The following is a 24,679-nucleotide window of genomic DNA, read 5'->3' as shown; positions in this document are numbered from 1 at the left end:
CTTCCTACCATCATTTCATGGCCTCATTTGCTTTGATTTGCATAGCAATTTTGGTACACGTTTTTCAAAAAAACACTAATCAATTTTAGCTTAAAATAAATTACTCCACCACAGAAATCGCTGCCAGTGTCCAAAAATGCTAATCAATTTTGAAAATCTACATCATGGCTTGCATCCCAGATTTTTTCATCCAACCCACATCAAAAAGAAATGATAGAAAATTATGTTAACATGTTCGACTGCTTGTTTGCATGTTTTAGTTGAGGCATTGGTTATGCTTCAATGGCAAACTAATACCCTGCTTAGAATCTCATCCAGTTTGTGCTACTTTTTATTTTAATGGCAATATGGAGAGGTTGTATAAGGAGGTGTCTGACATGGTCTGTAGTAAAAGTTTGATTTTCTAACAAGAGTATATTTTTATTTCACTTTTGGAAACTATTAGTAAGAAGAAAATTAAACTGTTTGTTTCCCAGCATCACATTCTCTTGTGGAAGGAATTCATTTCCCTGTATCAGAATTCATTTTAATGAGCTACAGAATTCAACAGATTCTTTAAAAAAAAAAAAGCGCTGAGAAATGTCACCTTTCAAATCCTATGAAAGATCATTAGGATGTTTGAACATTTTACATAAAACAATGGTTTAACTCAGTGTTTTTCATCCACTTCAGCTCTTTGCTTCATTCAAGTTTTGGGCATTGACTGGGGGTTGGATTAGATTCATTTTCAGGCCAAGTTTTGTGTTTCATTTGGTTTGACTTTAAGGCAAATAGTCAGGCTGGTTCTTATTTTAGCCAGACCAAATTCACTCATTCCTAATTACTGTCTGTCACAGCTATAGAGCTAGCTACACCTCTGACCCCTCTCTGCATGCATTCCTTCAGGTGTTAGCCGTGTGTCTGTACCTTTCTCAGGGTGGTATCCCGCAGTTCTCCCACTCTTAGACTGGATCCCAGGCTACAACATCCTGTGTACCAACCATGATTACTTAGCAGGCCCAGCTGGGTTCAGCACCTGCAAGACTTCCCTTTGGGAGCTTGTGACCAGTAGATAAAACAGATGACCAGACAGCTCTCTCAGAAAAAGAAGTAATTTCAACAGCAGGAAGAAAAATAGGAGAAAAAAAAAGAGTTGAACTCAATAAAATGTCTATCTTTTATCTATAGTCCTGGGCAGGTCTATCTTAACCCCCAGGCCCTCAACCTCTGGAGCAGTGTTGTCACCTCTGATGCAGTTCAGGTGTCAGTCTGCCCCAACAGTCTCTGCTTCAATCTCTCCCCGTCTTTCAGGCTGGGGCCTGTTGTAAGGAGAGCAGAGCAGGGCATTTGCCCTGGCTGCCCACTTCCAAGGGCCACCAAAGTGCTGCACGTTTTGTTTGTTTTTTGCTCTGCTGATTGGCTGGCTTGGATGGAATTACAAATTGTATTATACTACTAGCTACAAGATGGTGCTGTGTGTAACATACAACAGCTATACCTGCTGGTGCATTAAGGTGTCTTAAAGAGAACATCTCTCTTGTATCTCTCTGGAATGGAAGCACTGTAACCTGTCCACATCTGGTATATGACAAGCAGGGAGGGGCACCAAAAACAGTTTCAATCCTGGCTAGCAAAATGGCTAGGGCCGCCTCTGCTTCAGGGACTCACTCCCTGATTGAGTTCTAGCAGCCCAGCAAGATATTGGAGGTATGCATCGAAGTGGATGGTTCTGCTTTATCTCCTATCCCTTGAAGTGTTTGCCAGGAGATGTGAATATCAGATCCAACCCCCTCTTTCTGGGTGCGTACCCTGACAAGTGAATTAACTCAGTGTATGCACATAGTAAACACCACCAATCCCGGTCAAGATACAATATTACAGGTCAGCCTCACATCCTACATACTGCCAACAGATCTCGAAATAAAATTCAGCTGCTGCTCTTTTGCAATTACAAGTATCATTTTTAAAAGGCCGTTTCCATGGCTGAAGAAATCTTTGTGTAACTTAAGTCCTGAAACTCTTTAAACTCTGTTTTCAGGGACACAAACCAACTGCAGCATGTCAGGTTGATACAATGGATCTATCTTATCAAAATTAAGTGTCTTTTAGAAGAAAATGTCATGGGGGGGGGATAAAATTCTGGCCCCATTGAAATAAATTGAAAACCTCCCATTGGTTTCAATGGGGCAGTATTTCACCAGTGTTGACTAGGGTTCTGGTCCTGCAATGATATGCTCACAGGCAGATGCTGTGCATGCAGGGGTCTGCTCACACGTATCACACTGCAGGATGAGGATCTAATATTGCCTATATAATTTTGCTTTATTCTTAGAAATCCCTGATTTCTGAGCGCAGAAGAGGAAAGAAATATACACTAGATCTCTGTGGCCAGAAAAGTCCTTATGTTTCATTCTCCACGGCATACCACAGAGGTGATTATTCCTCCAAATCTAACCAAACAAGCCATTGCACTGAATTAGGTCTTGAGGATGTTAGTCTTTTTTTCCTGTTTGCAAAGAGCCCATGTACATCTATTGTACTACATAGCATATCACAAAATGTCCAGCTCTAGACCAGGGCTCTATGGGAAGGGTCACTGGGTTGTTTTGAAATGGTCCTCTTTAGGGTCATGTTGTGGCCCAACTCTGTGGCATGAGGAGGAGCAGAGGCCGAGTACCCAGCAGCCATCCCTGAGCAAATAAGTGGGGAGCAGGGAGAGAGCAGGAGGGGAATAGGTGGAGACTTGGCGGCACCCCCAGCATCTGCACCAGCCTTACCCAAAACCAGATGGAAATGCACAATCTGATCTTTAGATTGGTTAGGCTGGATGATGAAGTTCAACACTACTTAACACCATCTTTCCACCCCCCCTTCCTACAAAAAAGTATTAGTTTCCCATCTTTTTAAATAAGTGAGATTTCCCTTTTTAAAATCTCCTAGCCCTAATTAACATTGTATACTTTGTTTCCTGCTGCAAGAAGAGCATGGGATAAAGCCGAGCCTCTCATTATAAAATCCGCTACAAGAAGATTTTCAGGCCTTGTTTTAAATCAATCTGTAAAAACATCTACCCTCCTGGATATGATTAACAATCAAGATGGAGCTGTTGCTTGCTGTCAATAACAACTTCCCGTATTTATGAAGATTTTTTTTTCAATTTATAATAACCACAAAGCATGAAGCATTCCCACATAAAAATAAAATCTATATTCCTTATGAAAAATGGCCTTGGAAATACTTAAAACAATTCTTCAGTTTATGTCCTTATTGTCCACACATGGAAAATGAATCTTTTTTAAGTTATGGATTGTTTACTATAAGAACATTTGTCACTGTTGTTGGTTGAAAGATAAAATGCTGGAAAGGTACAGTGCACTTATTGGACAATTTAACATGCTAGGGTCAGGCACATTGAGACCGTATAGCAGCACAACAAGAGCAGATACTGAAGATGTCTGAATTCCAGATTATGGTTTTCAGAAGACATGGTGTATTGTTCACCCAGGTTGAAAGCAGATGTATGTTTATATGCTTTAATCTTGGCTCAGATGTGAGCTACCATGTTAACAATTTTGTTGCCCAGGCTGCCCTGGCTTGGGATTTAAATAAAAACAAATTACAGGTCTTAACAGTGATAGATGGACTTCTCTTACATTGGTGTAGAGTATTTTTGCCTTAAGATTAAAGGCTTACGCATTTATCTGCATAAACTAACCCCTGGAGTAGGGTACTGCTGACATTTTCCAAGAAAAATGAATATCCTAACTTATTCCAAAGAGAAGACTTGGTATTTGTATGGCCAGAGTGACCTTTGCATGTGCCCTTTCAGATTAGGTGCACTACATGGAAAATTGTGCTCTTACAGTACTCCATAAATCATACCTACCAATTTTCTTTAAAGGGGTATGTAAATATCAGTGTACCAGGTGGGTAAACAACACTAACCTCGTACAAATGGCTTGAAAATTGAAGAAAAGCACCTTATTTTGCTGCTGAAATTGCTTTTGAAGCCCAGCATCGTGGCTTGGGTTGTAGAATGCATGAAATGATTTGTGCACTGGGAATAGAAAATGGGTTGATGATAACGACACTCGACACAGTTCCTATGTTTCTCAGTTCTTTCGATGATCAAAGATATCATTGCTGTATATTACTTTTCTTTGCAGATCCCAAATGCATGTGAATTTCAAGTGACATACACATTATCTGCATGTTTCCAAAATGGTCAGATGGCTTTTTAGTTTGTGTTTCTCATTTGAGCTGGTTAATGTTTCTGGTCCAGTTTCAGTGTGAGTCGCCTTGCTCTAGGCACATAACATTCCATTAAAAAAATATTACTTCCCATGCTAAGGAAGAAGAAATGAAGCTGCGGCCTTTGAAACTGCCCAAGTATGATCTGAATAAGTACCGACTATGAAATTGTGTTAATTGTTGCTAAGACAAATTGGATAATAGTGTAAGATGTAAATAAAATAAAAATGCCTGATTTTATACACATCAATACGTGCGAGATATATGTTATGCATGTCAGATCACACTGGTGTAAATCCAGGGATCTACTTCAGATGAGATGCTCCAGATAGGATTTTGGTATAACTCATTTCCGTTTGTAAGTTTCATTCATTTTTGGAATGTCTCGTTTTCTATGCATGTGTTATTGTTATTATTGTGTTGCTTGGCTACGGCATTGTTCTGCCACATCTCAGAGCTTTTAGCATAAATATCTAAAGAAAAAAGTAGGTAGCTCAGTTTATAATGGATATTGAAAAGGTAGAATTCATAGAGGCCTCAGTTTAGCCTGAAGCCTGGGCTTAGCATTAAGCATGTGAAGAACCTCAATGGAACTACTTACCACAGGGCCGGCGCAGCCCATTAGGCGACCTAGGCGGTCGCCTAGGGCACTACAATTTGGGGGGTGGCGACCACGGCGGTATTTTGGCGGCGGAACCTTCCGCTGCTTCTGTGAGGGGCGTCATTTTGGGGCGGAACCTTCCACCGCCGAGGGCGGCAGAAAAGCTGGCGGCGCTCCTGACTTACCCGCTTAACATTATTCTTTGCTGAACTGGTGCCAGGAACGATGCAAGTTTATCACTGAAATTCCTAGGCATTGGAGTCTGGCAACTTTGTACTTCTCTGACTCGTTCATCCAAAGATGTATGTACTTTATCAATATTAATTATTTTAAGGCTCACCACATACATTTAGGTAATGATTATTGTGCCCCTTTTACTGAGGGGTAAATTGAGGCATAGAAAGGTTAAAGCTAAAATGTTCAGAAATGTCCATTAATTTTGGCTTCGGGTTTTTTTTTTTTTTTTTTGGTGCCCAAATTGAGAGACCTTTTATCTGACTTACAAGAGTCCAGAGCTCCCACAACTCCTACTGACTTTGGTATCATATTTGCGGATGCTCAGCACCTCTGAATATCAAAGACCATCCGGCTCAAATTGGGTACCCAGGAATTAAGCTGTCCAATGTTAATGAATGCTTTTGAAAATGTGGGCCGTAGTGACATGACTGACGTCACACAGGCAGTCAATAGCAGTCAGGAACAGAAGCCAGGATCCAAATCTCTGCTTCTAACCACCACACCACACTAAAGTACATACCTAGATGAAAATTATAATCACCCCTGGGAAAAGAATAAAAGATATCATCCATTTTTAGCATATGCATAAGCAGGTGCCTCAGAGTTATACTGTATATCAACATTTCCAAGATACTTCTTCAAAATCCTAAAACCGGCTCAGCTGAGAGTGCCTTTGGGGCACAAGACAGAAGTCTCTGAACTGCTCAAAGCAAAATATTTGAAGCATTTCTGAAAACAGATTTATTCTTCACAAAAGGTGGGGGGACCCAACAGATCATTTTCACCTCTTAAGGAAAAACAACGCGGCGGGGGGGAGGGTTGGCTTTCCAAAGTCGGCAAGTTTGGCAAAAACTCCACAAGTTCAAATCCGCTTTCCACTGAGGAGGGGAAAGGATGGGGCATGGCCTCATGGCATCGTCAGCCTATAAACCTGTGTAGAAATCAGGGTATCCCCACAGATCTCAGGATTTCTGCCCTGCTCTTTGACCCCCTTCTCCCTAGGCTTGCTGAGAAGTCATGCTCCCACCTGCTAAGCCTGTGCAAGGGGGCAAAGGTGCGGAGCAGAATTTAAAGTGACAAGTGGTAGCATTAACATACCTAGTGCTGTCCTCTGTGTTGCCGGGAGCATACCCCCCCCATGGAGTATCTGCTCTTGGTTTCATACACAGTCTCTAGCCTGATGGTGTCAACCTCGAGTGAAAAAGAGAAGGATTAGGCTTGCTTTCTGCATGGTTTTGTCTTTTTGACTCTGCTCCAAACCTTGCAATGGAAGGGGAACCATGCATTGAGATAAAGGTATAGGGTTTATTAAGGCACTGGACTTGGAGGTGAAGACACCTCCACTAAATGGGGACTCAGGAGACCTTGGTTCAAATATGACCTTGGGCAAGTCACTTCATCCCTCTGTGCCTCAATTCCCTATCCAAAAAGGAGGGAAATAATATAATTAACCCATGGAACTCATTGCCACAAGGTATCACTGAGGAAGTGCTTAGCAGGATTGAAAATAGTATTAGACTTCTATATGGATAAGAAGAATACCCAGAGCTAAAGTAGTAAATATATTAAAATTAAATAATCACAATCTCTGGAAGGATGTAAATACTCAAGCTTCAGGCATAAGCCAACGTCAAACTTTGGGTGAGAAGAAAATTTTTCCTGGGTGCAGGTTATTTTATAACTTCCTAATGCAAGGTTGCTTCCTCTGAAGTTGCTGGTTTTGACCACAGTCAGAGACAGGAGAGTGGTCTAGATCAGGGATCGGCAACGTTCGGCACGTGGCTCGCCAGGGTAAGCACCCTGGTGGCTCCCACTGGCCGCAGTTCGCCGTCCCAGGCCAATAGGGGCGGCAGGAAGCTGCAGCCAGCACATCCCTCGCCCGTGTCGCTTCCCACCGCCCCTATTGGCCTGGGATGGCGAACCGCGGCCAGTGGGGGCCACGATCGGCCGAAGCTGCCACGTCAGCAGGTAAATAAACTGGCCCGGCCCGCCAGGGTGCTTACCCTGGTGAGCCGCGTGCCAGAGGTTGCCGACCCCTGGTCTAGATGGACATACTGGTCTGATTTACTTTTGCAATTGGTATGTTTGTATGTTCTTAACTTCCTTTCCAATAAGTTGCATAATACACCTCTCCCTCGATATAACGCTGTCCTCGGGAGCCAAAAAATCTTACCGTGTTATAGGTGAAACCACGTTACATTGAACTTGCTTTGATCCACCGGAGTGCGCAGCCCCGTCCCCCCGGAGCACTGCTTTATCGCGTTATATCCGAATTCGTGTTGTATCAGGTTGTGTTATATCGAGGTAGAGGTGTATTTCAGTTCATGATCATTATGCTGGGCAGATCAGATCGGTGTGGTATATTAGAGAGGGCACTGGAGTGGGAATTTGGATCTAGACTCTATTCCTGGCTCTGCCAGTGACCTTGGACAAGTCAGTTCAGCTCTCTGCCTCCCTTTCCTCTCTAAATCTTTGTCTATTAGACTGTAAGCCCTTCCGAGCAGGACTGTTTCTTACAATGTGTATCTACAGTATCCAGAAGAATGGCTCTCTGATCTAAGTTAGGGCTTCTAGGCAATATGTAATATAAATAATAGTAATCTGCTTGCTCTAGATCTTTGTTTGTAATCAAAAAGCATGCTTAAATGCTCATCTTTTCCAACACCCTGATTCATCCACCAGAAACTTGCCCACTGTGGGTATTTCCCTTCCTAAGAGTTTAAAATAAGTATTTTGGACATCAGAATGATGGCTGTGACAGACCCAAACGGTCACCCAAATTCTATTTCAACAACACCTAACATCTGTACCATATTTTTTTCCCTCTGTAGTCTGGTAGGCCTGTCCACTAGTTTGGGGGTGAAACGGTCAGCCACGCCCAACTCAGTTTTAGCTTTCTGCAGAGGCGCTTTTATTCTTCTGCCACACAAAGGCAAGACATAGGGAAAAGTAACAAAAGGGTAGTCCTGACCTGGGCTGGTACTGCAAGGGCCTCTACCACCCCCAGGAGCTCAAGGTTCATAGCCTTCCCATAGCATACACAGCCTGCACCTGCTCCTCTCACCTGCCACCCACTTACATACCTGGCTTCTCACTTATATCTTCCAGCTGGGAATCAGGGCCAATCAACAGCTGCCTGTTGGGTTTCTCCTTAGGCCAGGGCTTGTTGCTCCCAGGCACTGCATGCTCTTAAAAGGGCAACCAGCTCATCTACACTCCCCTTTTAAGTGCTATATTTGGATTCTTGCAGAAAACAAAACTATATTTTATGTTATAGTGTTTGCCTTTTTTTCACTGTGGTTTGGTTGTAGGAGGAGGAAAAGCAAGAACCTCTCAGACGTGAGCACTTTCAACAGATAACCCTTTGTTGTGTCAAGTACTTTCCACACACAGCTAGTGGAACTTAGAAGAGCTGTGTGGAAATTTAATATTAATATGTCTAAGCTCTGCTTTTTTCCCCTTGTACAATTGTTGGGGTTTTGAATCAAATAACCAAGAAATGGAAAATTTTGAATTATATGCGTTTTTTTCATACTGTTCAAAAAAGGCATTTTTAGTTGAAAAAAATGTAGAAGACAATTTTTCAATCAACCCTACTTACGGGTTAAGTAAACAAGACAGAAAAAGGAGTGGAAAGGAAAACAGAGGCACAGGGAAATTAAGTGGCTTGCCCACGGTTACACAATGAGTCACTGGCAGAGCTATGAATGGAAACCTTGTCTCCTGACTCCCAGTGTAGTGTCCTACCCAGTAGACCATACTTTCACTCTGATGAGTCGATTTCTTAACAAGAAGTGATATTGAACTAAAATGGAAGAGTAAAACTCTCACATTACTAGCTCAATTTTAAAGAATGACACTAAACTACAGTATAAAAAGGAGAAAACTAGATTTCCTTGCGGCCTTCTCAATTTACAAATATACAGACAAATGAAGATGTTAGCTGAAGAATTCAACTAACAAGTGAAAACAGACATAATTACAATTAGTAGGCATTGTATTATAATTGATGCATATAGGGTCAGGTTTCTTTATTTGAACCATGTGAAAACAAAATCTATTCCATATTTGTTAGCAATAATATCCAACTGATTAGCAAATCATTTAAAAATCTGTCACATTTTACCTGAATTTATGTTTGAGGGAGAGAAAAAGGTTAAAATGAAGAAATATGGCAAAATATAGCATCACATAAGTGCTAACTTTTCTGTCAAATGACTGCACTTATGTAGGAAGACTGTACTTGGAGATGAACTTCGAGAAGGAATTTCACTTTATCCATTTTAAGACGACTTTCCTAGAAAATACTACAGAACACTAGCTACTAGTTATAAGGGCCAGATGTAGATTTCCAGTAATAAAAAAAGCTCTCAGAAATGGGAAGAGCAAATAAGCATGTTCTTGTTCATTCATGCTAGGTAATGCCAATTTTGTGAATGAGGACTTGCCATGCAAAAGTTGAACAACTGATTTGGGAAAGAAAGTAACCACCTGGCATCCCTCTGTTTGGAGGCAGATTATTTTGGATGGCCAACTAGCATGTCTGAGTTTGTCTAATCTAAGAACGTCATGAGGATGTAAATAATCTAACTGAAGTAATTATCCATAAATTTGAGCCAAAGCTTGCACTGGAATCAAAGCAAACTATCTGATTTCCAATGAGGCTTGTGAAATCAAGATCTCACCCACATTTATATGCAGAACCTGTAAGTCAAAATGATGCCTAGGCATACACAGATGTATGTGCCAAATTATTATTCATATTACAGTAGCATCTTGAGGTCCCAACTGAGACTGGGCCCCCTTTGTGCTAGGTGTAGCACATGCATAAAGCTTACAAAGCTCTGAAAAGCTTACAAAGTTGCCACAGTCATCCCAGGTAGATGAATTTTCTTTTGGTAAAGTTTCCATTGTACCAAGCAGTTTCCAAGGTCATAGATTTCCTGTCATTTAAGATGAAATCATGCAAAAAGGGGACATGGCACAACCCTATTTTTTTTATTATTGTTTTTTGTTTCTGTGACAATAAACACACAATACATTTTAAAGGAAAACACCTTTCACCTGCATGCCCGTTTATTAAGAGAAGTCTTACAGCTCATCAATGCCTCACCATAGATACTGATTTAGGGTATTATCCAAAGCCAATTGAAATCAATGGAAAGACTCCTATTAGTTGTCATACTGCAAACTCAGACAGAGTAGCAATGAAGTTAGCTTCCTAGGCAGCTATTGTCTAGGGCCACTAAGGCCTGACTACAGTAGCTTTGAGAATTCCTATGTGATGAAATATTCTATGACTATAGGAACCATGAGAAACGACGTGAAAACCTTTGTGTTATGGTACTAACTGTATTTTGCATGAGATTTCAAATGAGCCTATGTGATTTAGGAGTATACGTCTTCTTAAAAGTCAATAGGGCTTGCACTCCGAAATCACCTAGGTGCTTTTGAAAACCACACTTTTTAAAAATACCTTAGGTCTGGATTTTCAAAGGAGTTTATGGGCGTTAGGCAGACATGGTCACTTACAGACATGCTTAGCTTTACACATTTGAGTTGTTCTATAGAGAGTTCAGTAGGACTACCCTCATGCAGAAAGTTAAGCAACTGCAGGATTGCATGGTCAGGGCCTAAAACATCACACTACAGAACTCAGCCCCAGGCAGACTACAAATAGTCTCACAACGACTTTCCTTGTTCAAAGCATTTTCTTAAATAGTGCAATGCTGCATACAGCGTATTGCTGGGGTTGTGGTGGAAACTCCTGGCTAGACCTCACTTTCTTCAACTGGGCCTGGAAAGAAACATATACTGGTATTATTAATTATTCATGTATAGCAGTGTTTCCCAAACTTGGGACGCCGCTTGTTTAGGGAAAGCCCCTGTCGGGCCGGGCCGGTTTGTTTACCTGCCGTGTCTGCGGGTCCAGCCGATCGCAGCTCCCATTGGCTGCGGTTCGCTGCTCCAGGCCAATGGGAGCTGCTGGAAGCAGTAGCCAGTACATCCCTCGGCCCGCGCCACTTCCAGCAGCTCCCATTGGCCTGAAGCAGCGAACCGCGGCCAGTGGGAGCCACGATCGGCCAGACCTGTGGATGTGGCAGGTAAACAAACCAGCCCGGCCCGCCAGGGGCTTTCCCTACACAAGCGGCATCCCAAGTTTGGGAAACACTGATGTATAGTATAGTTGAACCCAACGGCCCCAGTCAGGATGGGTGCTCTCCTTTGCTGTGTTCTACAAACACATCATACTTCTAGAATCCTTGAGTGGGGGCAACAAACCCCCAACATTAAAAGTCTGGTCATGGTTTGAGGGCCCAATCCTGTCCTCACTGAAATCATTGATCTCAATGGTACAGAGTGTGATCCTTTATATACCATTATCTTATTTATTTTTTGATACTTCAGATGCAGACAACCCCTAGCCATAGTACCTGATCTGGATCTAAATTATGCAACTTAAGTCTATGTCTAGTTTCAACAAACTCACCGATTAAAAAGGAATGTAAACTGGGAGGAAATAACTTAGTAAAAATACCTATTCTGCAAACTCCTTGGTCAGACAAATGATATAATAATCACACATACGAAGAATGCAACAAAACAGAGGTAGGCATTTCAATCCATTTGCTGTTTACGGAAATTTCAAACCATCACATTATCTTGCATCTACCCTGCAGAATAGGGAAAAAAATAATAAAAAAAGAAGAAGAATTGGATTTGACAGGCAGTGCTAATAATGAAAAGGTTTTTAAATGTAAGCTATAGCTGTGTACCAATCACTGCCTAATCAGGGTTATGCTTTTCAAATTATATTGTGTCTACTTTCACCTCCTGCCTATTATGTGAAATAAAAAAGAGAAGTGCTTAAGCAAATCCTCGATCTGTTCACATATATTTTTAATATTAATATGTCAGAGCGGCAGCAATGATGATATTAGGCAAATGACGGAATTCTCCCCCCAGCTGGACATGTTAATTGAGAAGCCAAGTTTTGGAGGCAAAGTTCACGTCTGTGCAGATGGCGGGACAATGGAGAATGGCAGACCTAGGTCAGTGTCAATCCCAAACCATACTTTAATGGCTCACTTCTCTGCTTTTTCAACGTCAGCTGGTCCCTGTGGGGTGTATAAGTTAGGGAAGTCTGTCTGTGCATTTTTTTTTTCTGCCCTTGACTCTGGTGCAGTAATTTCATGTAAAGAAGATGCCCCTCTGTGTGATCAGAAAAAATAAGAAATTCCACTTCCTGGTTTAAGCCAAAATACATCTGAGACCCACATTCTGAATTCTCTTTTCAGCTGTCAGTGCTAACTTATCTGCATTAGAACCTTCATCTGCAGAGCCTGATACAAAGCCCACTTTCCATTAACCTCAGTGGGGTTTGGATCAGGTCCATCAGTGCTGGCCAGTCCCCTGTTTTTCTTGTTTTAATCATTTTGGTCCTTTCTGTTCACCATTATGGGCCCAATTCTCATTTACAATAAAGCCTCTTCCATTGTGCTAGCTGTAAACTGTCTGTAACACCCAATTTTAGACCCTTTACATGACCTGAGTAGCATTCAGGAGCCTTAGTTTAAATAAGAATCAGGCCCTGTATATTGTTTACATTTACTTAGCAAATGTATTATTTCTTTTAACATGATCTGTGAATCACAAGCGGATTACATATCTATATGCAGTGACAGACATATAGCTATACTGCACGGCATCACGAGAAGACTTTAATCGTTTCAGTTTCCTAAGTGATATAATTATTTATTATCTCTAATTAAAATGCAGAGTTTGGCTGTCTCTATGAGACTAGATGAAAAGCCTTTTTAATGAAAAGAGCAACTGTGAGCTCTAAATTTCTTTATGGAAGAGATAACTTATGTAATCACTAGTAACCTTTTTCAAGAATATTATCTCACTATTTATAAAACAATGCCTTCTTTACTTTAGAAATTCCCATTTACATATGAAAAAGAGCTTTATTTATTGATGCTTGTGACTGATGTATATTCCTCATTCAGAGGTGCTCTTTTTCCAGTCTTTCATATACGGTAGTGTCTAATTTTCTTTTGAAACTACCTAGAATAGTATTTTTACTATCATTTTCCCCTCCAACAATTAATAAGAAAACACAGGGCTTTTTACACCTAAACTCACTTTGTAATGACTTGTTTCCTAGTATAATTTCAAAATTTAAAGACTGCAGCCTTTTATCTATTAGGAGTAGTGCTGCAACAAAAAGAAAAGCTTTTCATTTTTCTTTCTCATCTGAAAGTAAATTTTTGAATGATCAGTTCGCTTGCTAATGTATATATTAAGCTATTTTATTCATTACAAAATATAAGCAACCAAAAAAAAAAAGATGGGAGTATATGACTGCAAAACACATCCACAAATCAAACATATTAAAAATCGTATCGACTAATCAGTCATATGACTTGACTTCTTTAACTTGTATATAAAACTTGCCATTCAAGTCTATTTTTGTACAATCGATGGAATACAAAGTGTATTAAAAACACCTGACAGCTTTATGGGCCAATTTTGCCATCCTCTACACCTGTCTAGTAGTATCACTGGCACTACTACTGGCTGAATCTGACAGGTAAATCTGTCAAGTATTGTTGACACCGTTTTCTGCCAATAAGTGCAAAACAAAAGTATGCAGTAAACAAGTTTTATATGAATAAAATAGTGAAGCAGCTATGTCATAGCACAAATGGATGTGTGCCCAGTGTATTTTGTATATTGCACAATTATATGTGGCCTGATCCAAAGGTCACATGAAGGACTCCCACTGATTTCAATGTGCTTTGGATCAGGCCCGCAAGCCATTTCTTGATCATCTGTATTCTTTCAAGGAACAGAACAATTCATCTTCTGTGGGGCTGGTGTTGTAACTGAGGGCAGAAAATGATTTCAGTGGAAGTAGCATGTGTGTAAATAAGGGCAAAATCTGACCGACTGTACTGACAGGTAGAGCAAATGGCCCAGGATAGAGGACTCTGGAGATCTGTGGTTGGTGGCCCATACCCCGATTGGGGTGACGGGCATGAGTGAGTGAGTGAGTGTACTGGCAGGCAGGTGAAGTTGTAGGCAAAATGCAAAAAGTGTTGAGCTAAACATTACAATAATCGGCTCTTGAATTTCCCTAGTTAATGGCTGTGTACTGCAAGAATGAATACTCAGCTAAACCTCAGTTTTAAATCCATTTTCTGTTTACAGTCCTTGTCTTGTGATTCATTACAAATGATTAACTTCTACCTTATGCTCTTCTTCCAACCAGTAGTACCTCCTTTAGAACCAGTACCTTGCTGTGAACGGCTCCGACTTTCACTCCGCTTCATTTTTACAGTAAATTCGATCCTAACTGGCACAGGACCTGTTAGTCAGACTCCTGAGCCAGGGTCTCCTACTTACCTCTAAATTAGCTTTTCTTTAGTCACTTTGGAAAATATTTGTGGGCCATTCTGGACTCTTATGCTTAATCAGGTGTAATAGACTAGCATGCCTGTATACTTTCTCTTTGTGCTTTAAATTCTGCAGAGGTGATTCCTGCAAGTGAATCTTGACCAATAGATTTGCTCTTTCCCATGCTCAAACTAATCTATGTAAACCACTTTAAGCCTGGACGGTCAGTCAGAATAACATTCCACACAGGAAACATTGTATATTGATCAAACATTTAATACTGGACACGTAACAGTCAGTGAAGGGGAACTTCTTTTGTCTTAAATTGCCTTTAATTTCATTCAGAATATTGTTAGGTAACCCTTATTCTAGTAATGAAGGATTCATTCTATATCAATTTTTATGGAATGACAGCTAATACCTGAGACTACAAAAGCAGGTAGCACAGGAAAATACAGAGAGGAAGCGCTACCAATAATCCATAAAGAAAGCTGACTGAAATACAACTACCAGTTAATTTTGAATATTATTTACCGCCATGATAATGTAATCCTTGAACGTTATTTCAGATTTCATATTAAGGGCGCTTTCTCATTTATCAGATGAGGATTTTCTTTAGTAATTCCCAATATGAGGAGACAATATAATAGGGCATGAGCCAAAGCCCACAGAAGTCAATAGAAAGACTCCCAATCGTTCAATGTGAGGGTGAGAATTGGCAAGATTTTCAAAGTTAGTGACACAAAATTGGTTTATTTATTTAGATGTATCCATCAAAGTGCCTATCCATTCAGTCTGGGCACCTTTGACAAACTTAAAAATGCAATTCCCCTCATTATAACTAAATTTCAGCCATGTCATCCCACCCCCACCCCCACTAGCAAACCAGAGGTACTAACAATTAAAATACTTCCCCTTATGTAACCATTAATCGCTCTCAAAATTTTCTGCACTTTTGAGGCTTAAAAAAAAAAAGGCTTTGCAGCACACAACTGTATACTTACTCTTGTGTATGTCTAATTTGCACAGGTAAATGTCCAATGGGAGTGTGCAAATGAGGTGTCTTCATGCATATATGGCCAGTTAGATGAGCATATCGAGTTGGGTAAGTGCAAATATATGCTCATGATTGTGTACACCTAATTTGAAAATCTGGCCCATACATTTTAGTTTGGTAAATGTATGCTGTTCAAGTTCTTGTTTTATATGAATTGGCTAGTATTTGTCCGATCATTAATACTCCCCTACATTTTGTGATTAAGGATTTAAATAATTTGTAACCAATTTACTTAAGAAGAATCAATACATTAGTGCTACTCAGGTTTGAGTTAATCTCAAATGATGCAGATTTACAACATCACATTACAAAAGCTCAGAGAGGAACAGGCAACACAAGGAAATCTGGGGAAATTCAGATCATTCTTTTCATGTATCATTCAGATAACATTACACAGGCTTCAGTATTTGCCATCACCAGATATTTTTTCTGCCTTTTTCATCCTAGTTCTCTTGGCAACTGTGTTAAGCACTAATGCAGTTTGCACATGATTATCAACAGGAAATCCCTGGTATCAAAGGATTAATTTTATTCTTTGTCTCTGTTTTAGTAACAGGAAATAAATGTTACCTAGTCATTGTCCTAGTCAAGTCAAATAAAAGAAACCATATCTGCTGACGAGCCATTATTATCACAGTCAACTAGATTAACATTGATTTACTGTAGGTAAGGGCTTTTGAGGGGTCCATTCTGTATATGCTCAATAGCAGCATGGTTATTTACTGTAAACCTACCCTCTGATTTTCTCCTTAGGCTGCTATTGTTGTTATTACAGCTAATTCACATGAAATTATGGTAGCTCTCCAGGTCTACAGTCCTTGGTCAGAGACCTAAGCAGGTGTTTGCTTAATAATTTGGTCAAAGATCAGTGAGTTAAAGGTTAGGCCATGGATAGTGAGAATGGAAGGGTCAGAGCACTTGAAGGAGGGGGCTGAGACTTGATCTTCCTGAGTCTGGAACAGTCAAACCTCAAGGTCACCCATTAGTGATCCTGCTTTAACGGACTGTGAGATGTCGACCATAAATTCACCACGCCAGCACCTTTAACCCTATTAATACTGTTAATATTGGAAGTAAAACCAAGGACTCAGAAGGAACCTGCCCATGGAGAATTATTCACAAAACGCCTGTGATATTAAATTGATATAGTAAAGCTTGCAACTGTTAATATTATGCTTCAAGGAAAACCTTTCTTTACTTGTACCTCTTTGGAAAGAGGTTTCATATATATAAAACTAGATTAGATAGACAGATAGATAGATCCCTTCACATATAATATACATGTGCATGTGTAAATGTCTATGTATTAGTGCATATATTGATATACCTACATATTATAAGTGTATGAGTGTATAAAACTGAGACCAACCCTCCCCCACACCCTAAATTATTGTATGCATATATGTGTGTTCAAAGTTTTACTATTATGTAGATTTAACAGACAACATTCTATCAAGCCATCATCTGTTGTCTGGTTACCAGGACTGGATCAATGTAGCAGATATGCTTTGTCCTTGTTCAAGTCAATGGCCATATTTTGGTGGTTAGGTATTTTGGCACATAAGAACATGTAATCACGGGTTCTACGATGTTTTTAATGGCTGTTCTCATGCAGGTTCAGTGACATAGGGACAGTAATAGTATGGAGCTAGGAGTCATGGTTTGCAAATCATTTTTCCCTGTGTCAATCTGGGTGGATTTGTACTCCTGAAATTCATCTTGAGCTTTTAGGATTTGAAAAGTCTTGGGGGAAAAAAAGGTAAAAAATTAACCAGATCTACAGATTTTTGAATAATTTGGGGTCTTAACCTTGTGAAGCTGCTACATTTCACCATAAGCCAAAATTCCTCTGTGCAGTCCTCATCTCCCAGATCTGGGCTGTCCTCATCTTTTCCATCTTTGGAGGGAGAAGAGCTTGGCTTCCTCTAACTCTTGCCTATAATAACTTCAGTAGATGTTCATCTGATTCCATCTTCATTTATAGATGATTCCAACACCCCAGAAGGGACCATTGTCATCATCTAGTCTGACCTCCTGTATAACACAGGATACACAACTTCCCCAAAATAATTCCTAGAGCAGATCTTTTAGAAAAAAACATCCTGTCTTGATTTAAAAAATGTCAGCAATGGAGACTCCACCACAGTCCTTGGTAAATTGTTCCAGTGGTTAATTACCCTCACTGTCAAAAAATTACACCTTATTTCCAGTTTGAATTTGTCTAACTTCCACTTCCAGGCATTGGATCATGTTATATCTTTCTCTGATAGACTGAAAAGCCCATTATTAAATATTTATTCCCCAAATAGATAATTATAGATTGTAATCAAATCACCTCTTAACCTTCTCTTTGTTAGACTGAGCTCCTTGAGTCTATCACTATCAGACATGTTTTCTAATCGTTAATTCATTCTTGTGGCTTTTTCTTTGAACCCCCTCCAATTTATCAACATCCTCTTGAATTGAGGGCACCAGAACTGGACATAGTGTTCCAGCAGCAGTCGCACCAGTGCCAAGTACAGAGTAAAATAACCTCTATACTCCTACTTGAGATTCTTCTGTTTATGTACTTCAGGATCGCATTAGCTATTTTGGCCTCAGCTGATTGTCCACAATGACCCCCCACAAATCTTTTTAAAAGTCACTGCTTCCCAAAATAGAGTCCCCCATCCTACACACTTTGTTTCTAGATGTATACAGTTATACTTAGTCTTATTAATATGCATATTGTTTGCTTGTGTCCAGTTTACCAAGTGATACAGATAGCTCTGAATCAGTTACCCTGTCTTCATCATTATTTACCACGCCCCCATTTTTTGTGTCATCTGCGAACTTTATCAGTGATGATTTTATGTTTTCTTCCAGGTCATTGACAAAAGTGTTAAATAGCTTAGGACTAAGAACCAATCCTTGTGGGACCTCACTGGAAACACAACTGCTTGAGTTTGATTTCCCATTTGCAATTACATTTTGAGACCTACCCTTTAGCCAGTTTTTAATCTGTTTAATGTGTGCTACGTTAATTTTATAGTGTTCTAGTTTTCTAATCAAAATGTTATGCAATACCTAGTCACCATGCCTTACAGAAGTCTATTACATCTACCAAACTTAAAATCTCATAAAAAAAGATACCACATTAATTTGACAAGATCTATTTTCCATAAACCCATGTCAATTGACATTAATTATATGACCCTCTTTTAATTCTTTATTAATCTAGATATTCAAGGACCACTGAGCCATTTGGTCCCTCCATCTTCCTCTTTGAAGAGTTGGCAAATTGAACACTCTGCCTTCAGCCCCCCACAATATCTTCCAGAGAACAGGCTGCCTGCTCAATCCCCCATTTACCATCTGCAGGATGTAAGCAGGGGCTCCACCCAGTTCTACATGTGACTTCTTACTCCATTCTGCGGCTTGATGTTGCCAGAATTAAGTATTATTATTTATATAGTGCAGTAGGTGTGCATGGCACCTCACAGAATAGATAAAGCAGATGCCCTGCCAAGAAGAGCTTGCCATCTATGTTAAGACCAGAACTACAGCAGACAATAACACAGGGAGGGGCAGTGAAGGGATAGGGTGAAGGCAAGGATTACAAAGACACTTGAGAGGCAAGTGCATGTGTCCAGCCTTTTAAGAAGGGTCTTAAAAGAGGAAAGGGATGAAACATAGCACACAGGGTAAGGGAAGGAGTAACTGCTATTATTTACTACTTTATAGCACCTGCTCAGGTGCCAGGAGCTTTACAGAAGACAAAACAATGACAGTGTCCTACACCAAAGCATTTACCATCTAAGGTCCTGAGTGTGCAATGGGGCCCATTGCAGGATCGAGGACTAAATGAGTTCCAGGCACTGGAGAAGAAAAGCATGGAGATGGGAGTGAGAAGACACAAAGTAGCCATCTGGATGACTCACTTGAGCTGAATGAAGAGGTCACAGAGGAGTAAAAGGAGATAAAGGCAGGCAGTTACATGCATGGTTGGGGCACCTGGGCATTACTGAATCAGTAGCCCCAGGTCAGCATTAATGAAATACTCAGGGAAGACAGCCACACAACATATACTCAATAGTGTGAATGGGAGAACATTTGGGGTTCTCTGAATCTGACAGTGAGGAAGGTTTCATAATTCCCTATTGTTCCTCCTATCCCCACATTTCTGAGGTCTGAGCCTGGAAAAAAAGTGCTGTGAGGGAAAGAGCTTGGGACTAGAGCAGTGTCCTACCACGTACTGAAATCATAGGAAAAGGAGCTGGTAGGGAAGAGCATGTTTCAGGAGAAAAGTGAATGAATACTGATTTCATAGGGATTCCAAATTGCAGGGCTAATCCTGCCAGATGCTGTACCTACAGGGTACAGAGTCACCAACTGACATCAAAAGGTTCTGGGCAACACTCAGTACCCTGCAGAAGTGGATCCTCAATCCAGATCACTTGGCTTCAGTTCATATCACTTGAACTCATGTTGTTTGAATGGGCTTAAATCTTTATACAAACTGTTTGCTCAATCGCCTTGCATACCGTGCATGATGCTGTGTGCACCTGTTCATTTGATAGCCAGCACAATAGGATATTTTTGGGTTGAAATCATCACTTGTAACAAACAATTTTTTTTAATTGAGAATAATTCTGGAACTGAAGACACAATGAGAATATGTACAAAAAAATTCCTTCGAAAGGCTTGAAAAGTAAAATGTGTCAAAATATTTTTAGACCCTCAAGATGTATTTTGATGACACACAGGCAGTTTTCAAATGGGGGGTCCTCTTTTTTTTTTAATGGGCACAGGCTTCTGCCTTTAAGATGACTTCTTCTGGGTTTTATTTAGCTGAGCCTCTAAAAATATTTTCTGCTTTAAAAATAAAGAGAATATAGTTGTAAAACATAACAATTTGCATACTTATTGCGCTGGATGTGCTGCCTGCTAATTAGAAAGGGAATACATGGTTTAAAAAAATCTGATCGGGGGGAAAAAAAAATCAGTAGGACTCATCCTCTGAGCCCTCTGCATGTGGAACTCCCATTAATTACAAAAGCTTCCAAAATCAGGTGCATTAAGACCTCGATCCTGCAATGAGCTCTATACCCTTTGCAGGATCAGGGCCTACATTTTGTGTAAACTAAGAATCAGCTTTATTCAGTTATTTTTTAAAGATTATTTGATACAAATTGTTTTACATTCAGACTTTAACGTATGTAGGCATGTGCCCTACTGAAGGCAATCCTCAAAATAGGATTTAACTGGGACTTGTGCACAGGCCTCATACTAGCCCTCTGCCCAGAGGGTGAATTCCATCCACACAGAATACTCAGGTCACATGCCCTACACTCCTGTTGTATTAGGGAGCAAAGCAATGCTCCTTTCCTGGGTGGCCAAGACATTAGGGCATTGCCCTAAACTACTACTTCCTAGTCTGAACAGAAGAAATTGCATGGGCTTATTTTCATACAACCAAACAATTCCCTACTAATACAGAAACACAATATTTGTTCACCAAATAGTGGAAACTTGATTTTATCATGTCTTACAGAGTGGGAAACTATGTATTATGGGGGTGCCATTTCTATGATTTACCTTGGAGAACAGCACACAGATTTTGTTCATGTTTTGGGTTTTACCTTCCATTTTTTAAATTTCCTTCTCATATGATTGCACTTATGCATGACTATTAATATTGGAATGTAGCTTAAAGATTTATGCATGTGCTTAACGTTAGGCATGTGAGTAGCCTCAAAGACTTTAATGGGATTTCTCAGGTGTGTAAAATTAAGCGTGTGTAAGTATTTGGAGCATCGGGACTCAAGTTGCTTTGGCATGCATGAAACAGAGTCTGATTAAACTTTTCAATGCTTGTATTTCTTTTTTAGAAATGTGTTTTCAGGCATTGGAGCTGAGGCTGTCTCTTTCATGACTGACTAGTCTTCCTCTGAGAGTTGTTTAGATCACTTTCTGAGAGGGTTAGGGAAAGACAAGAAACAAAGGTTTAATGAATTGCAAAAATGTTCATGTTGCAAGAGAAATATGCACATTCTGGACATCTCCCAGATTGAAATAGTCTGAGAGTATGAAGGGGAGTATGGGGAGGGAGTAGACGCTTCAGACGTCCCAGAAAGAATTGTAAATCAGAATTTACTATTGTAAATTCTACCAGCAGCTCTTTAAAGTGACCTCAGGTGAGTCTCTTTGATATACAGCAATGGGATCCAGAATTGCTGACACGCTTGTTTAAAGCAATCTGACCATCACTTTATAGTGCTTAGGAAAAGCTGGAAACTTGGAACCCGATTTCCTAAGTTGCTCTGAACTTAGTATGTAGCTTGTTTTTTCTGGTGATACTTTATGCAAGCTGTATGTGCAGCCTGACGATTATCACTCATTGTTATTTAGTTAGCGGATTGTTTCTAGATGCAGTACCATAAAAGTGCCTTCATTTATAAAATATGAAATGGCTGACCTAAGTTAAACCAATTACTAAGTTTTTTATCATTTTTCCAGGTGCTTTCTTCATTATCAGATATCAGTCAACTCCAGGGCAGTAAACAAGGTAGTTCTGGAATTTGTGGAATGCTCAAATCATCCATTCAAGGACATGCAGTTCAAATCTGTAATATTAACAGTTCAAAATTCCATTAAGATGACCGTCAGATGTGGTGTTACAATATCCATATTGAAATGTGAAGCACAGAAGCAATCAGCGACACCTTGGTATCAAAAGAAAATATTTCCTATTATTAGGATGTTCGGACCAAAAAAATCTAGATTGCATTGAGTGGGCAAGAGGAAATATTTCAACCTAGAAAATGCTTCTTTGAGTTAGATCATCCTCATTAACAGAGTCCAGATAACGTTCTTTCAACTGTACTGTAGGTGTAAAATGATAGCAAGAAAAGCTAAAGGAAGAAATGGAACACAACTGAGAAGTGATTTTCTTATACGAGATAAACAAATATAGCACTTGGGTTACTACAGTGTTGGGGGGTTATAAGAAGATAGACAGTGTGTGTTTCATTTAAAAAAATACTATGTATAAAATGATGACCATGTCTCATACACTTATCTGGTGTAAACATGTAGCTCCATTGACTCTCGATTTGGCTCCATGTGTATTTCTATATAACCTTGTATTCTACTTGTATATGTATTGTTCCTTTTAAACAGCCTGGTAATTATGTTACAGTGGGATGTGTTTTTCTAAGCTTATTTACATTAAACATGGGGGGGGGGAATCTGTGTTGGGGTTTATTTTCTGAATTTGGGACTATTTGGACCTGGTTCTGCAAATCCTCACTCTCTCATAAGGGCTTTACTCATGTGAGGGAGGCATTGGAAGGATGAAGCCAACTGTTCACAAGAGGTGTTGATATAATAAAATTAGTGTTCGAGAAAAAGGCAGGTTAAAATGATAAATGTCAAATATTAGTAGCTCCTTTTTAAAAAAAAAAGACATCTCCCATAACACTTCACCCTCCACCTCCTGCTCTCTTCTACAGATGGCAAGAAGGTGCACAGTAAAAGAAATTAAGATGATACTGTGTTGACAGGAGAAAGGAGACTCCAGTTTTCATCCCTTCAGACAACAGGCATGACATCATGTCTCCTCAAACTGACACATTAATGAATTGAGCAACACCTGAACTTTTCTAGAGAAGAGAACCTTTTACACCAGCAAGTTATTTGGTGTCAGTAATAATAGGATTCTGTATCCTACCCCACTCTATATTTGATGGCAGAATTACCTTTTGGGCCCTAACAAGTTGACAGGGGTTCATTTTGCTTCCTCTTTTAATGACATCTTCTTTTGCAGGTGAACTGCAGATGTAATGACTTCCTCTTTTGCCTCCGAGTACTGCCGAAATGTCATTATGACCCAAGATGTCTCAATCTGGCTTAATGCAAATGGGAAGCAAAGGGTTTTTAAAGGTGAAACTGATCTTGCTAATGAAGAAGTATCACTCTTCATCTGGACAGGGAGCACAAAGCTTGTTAGATCAAGTTAAGTGAATGTCACAGGTTAGAGTTCAAGCATAACACAGAATTGTGACTGAAGATTTTATCATCTATTTGTATAAAGAATCTAATTGAGAGATGCCCAGTCAAAACAAAGGAATATATGTCTAAATCTAGGTATTTTGGAAAGACCCAGCAAGATATGCAATGAGGCTTTACTTCAGAATTCAGTAGTTTGGGGACCATAATTATGACAAGTTTAAGAATATAATCTGCTCCTTTAGTGCAGTAAAGTGAACGTAAGTACAAACCGCCTGTTCATTGAGGCTGGAAAATGAATCCAAAAGTATCTGGGTTTTGTGCTTAACTACAGTCTGTAAAAATTATTTACTCTTGTCAATAGTCATGTGTCAGTTTGCATTTAGATTATTCAAAGGCTTGTTTAATGCAAGAGAGAGCTACTTATGAGGCTAAAATAATCTGGGATCTGTTCTTCGCTGCAAATGGGAAGCAATCTGGTCTTAAGTTTTGATATTTCACTTTCTAGATGGTTGAAATATCATGAAGAGACCAGAGGTCATTATATTTCAGACCCACCAAAGGCTCCCTATAGCTCTTCAAAGCTCATGAAAAGCATAAATTTAGATACTGAGATATTCAGATTTACATGCAACTTGAAAGCCCCACCCAGACATAGTGCAAAAAGGATGCTATCATTTTAAGAAGCCTAATCTAGTGTGGTAAATATTAATTTGTGAAGGCATCACAAACTGAAAAGAAATGGCACCGATCAACAAAATTTAACGTGTGGCTTTGCAGATGTTTCCTTCATGTTTAAATCATTCAGAATACTTTGTTTACAATCCAGTTCCTAGTGATACTCTTCTATTAAAAGCAGTACACTGTTTGTAGGATTGCAGGGATGCCTGAGATGCACACATTTTGTGAATGGGCCCAGATTTAAACTAATGCAAAACCAGTTCAATGATTCACCAAGAGAAAATAAATAAAAAAGCCCTACCAGATTCCAATGCCTGATTGATTCAGGGAACATTTTCAAAACATGCATGAATATTTTAAGTGGGGGGGGAGGGAGGAAGCAGAGATTGGGAGATACAGGCTCAGATTTTCAAAGGAATGCTTGCAAATATACATGCAAACTTCTGTGCATGTCAGCTTGAAAATCTGGGCTGTTTGCACAA

This window comes from Trachemys scripta, chromosome 10 (assembly GCF_013100865.1).
Source record: "Trachemys scripta elegans isolate TJP31775 chromosome 10, CAS_Tse_1.0, whole genome shotgun sequence".
In the NCBI taxonomy this organism is placed as follows: domain Eukaryota; kingdom Metazoa; phylum Chordata; order Testudines; family Emydidae; genus Trachemys; species Trachemys scripta.
This window is presented reverse-complemented; position numbering follows the sequence as displayed.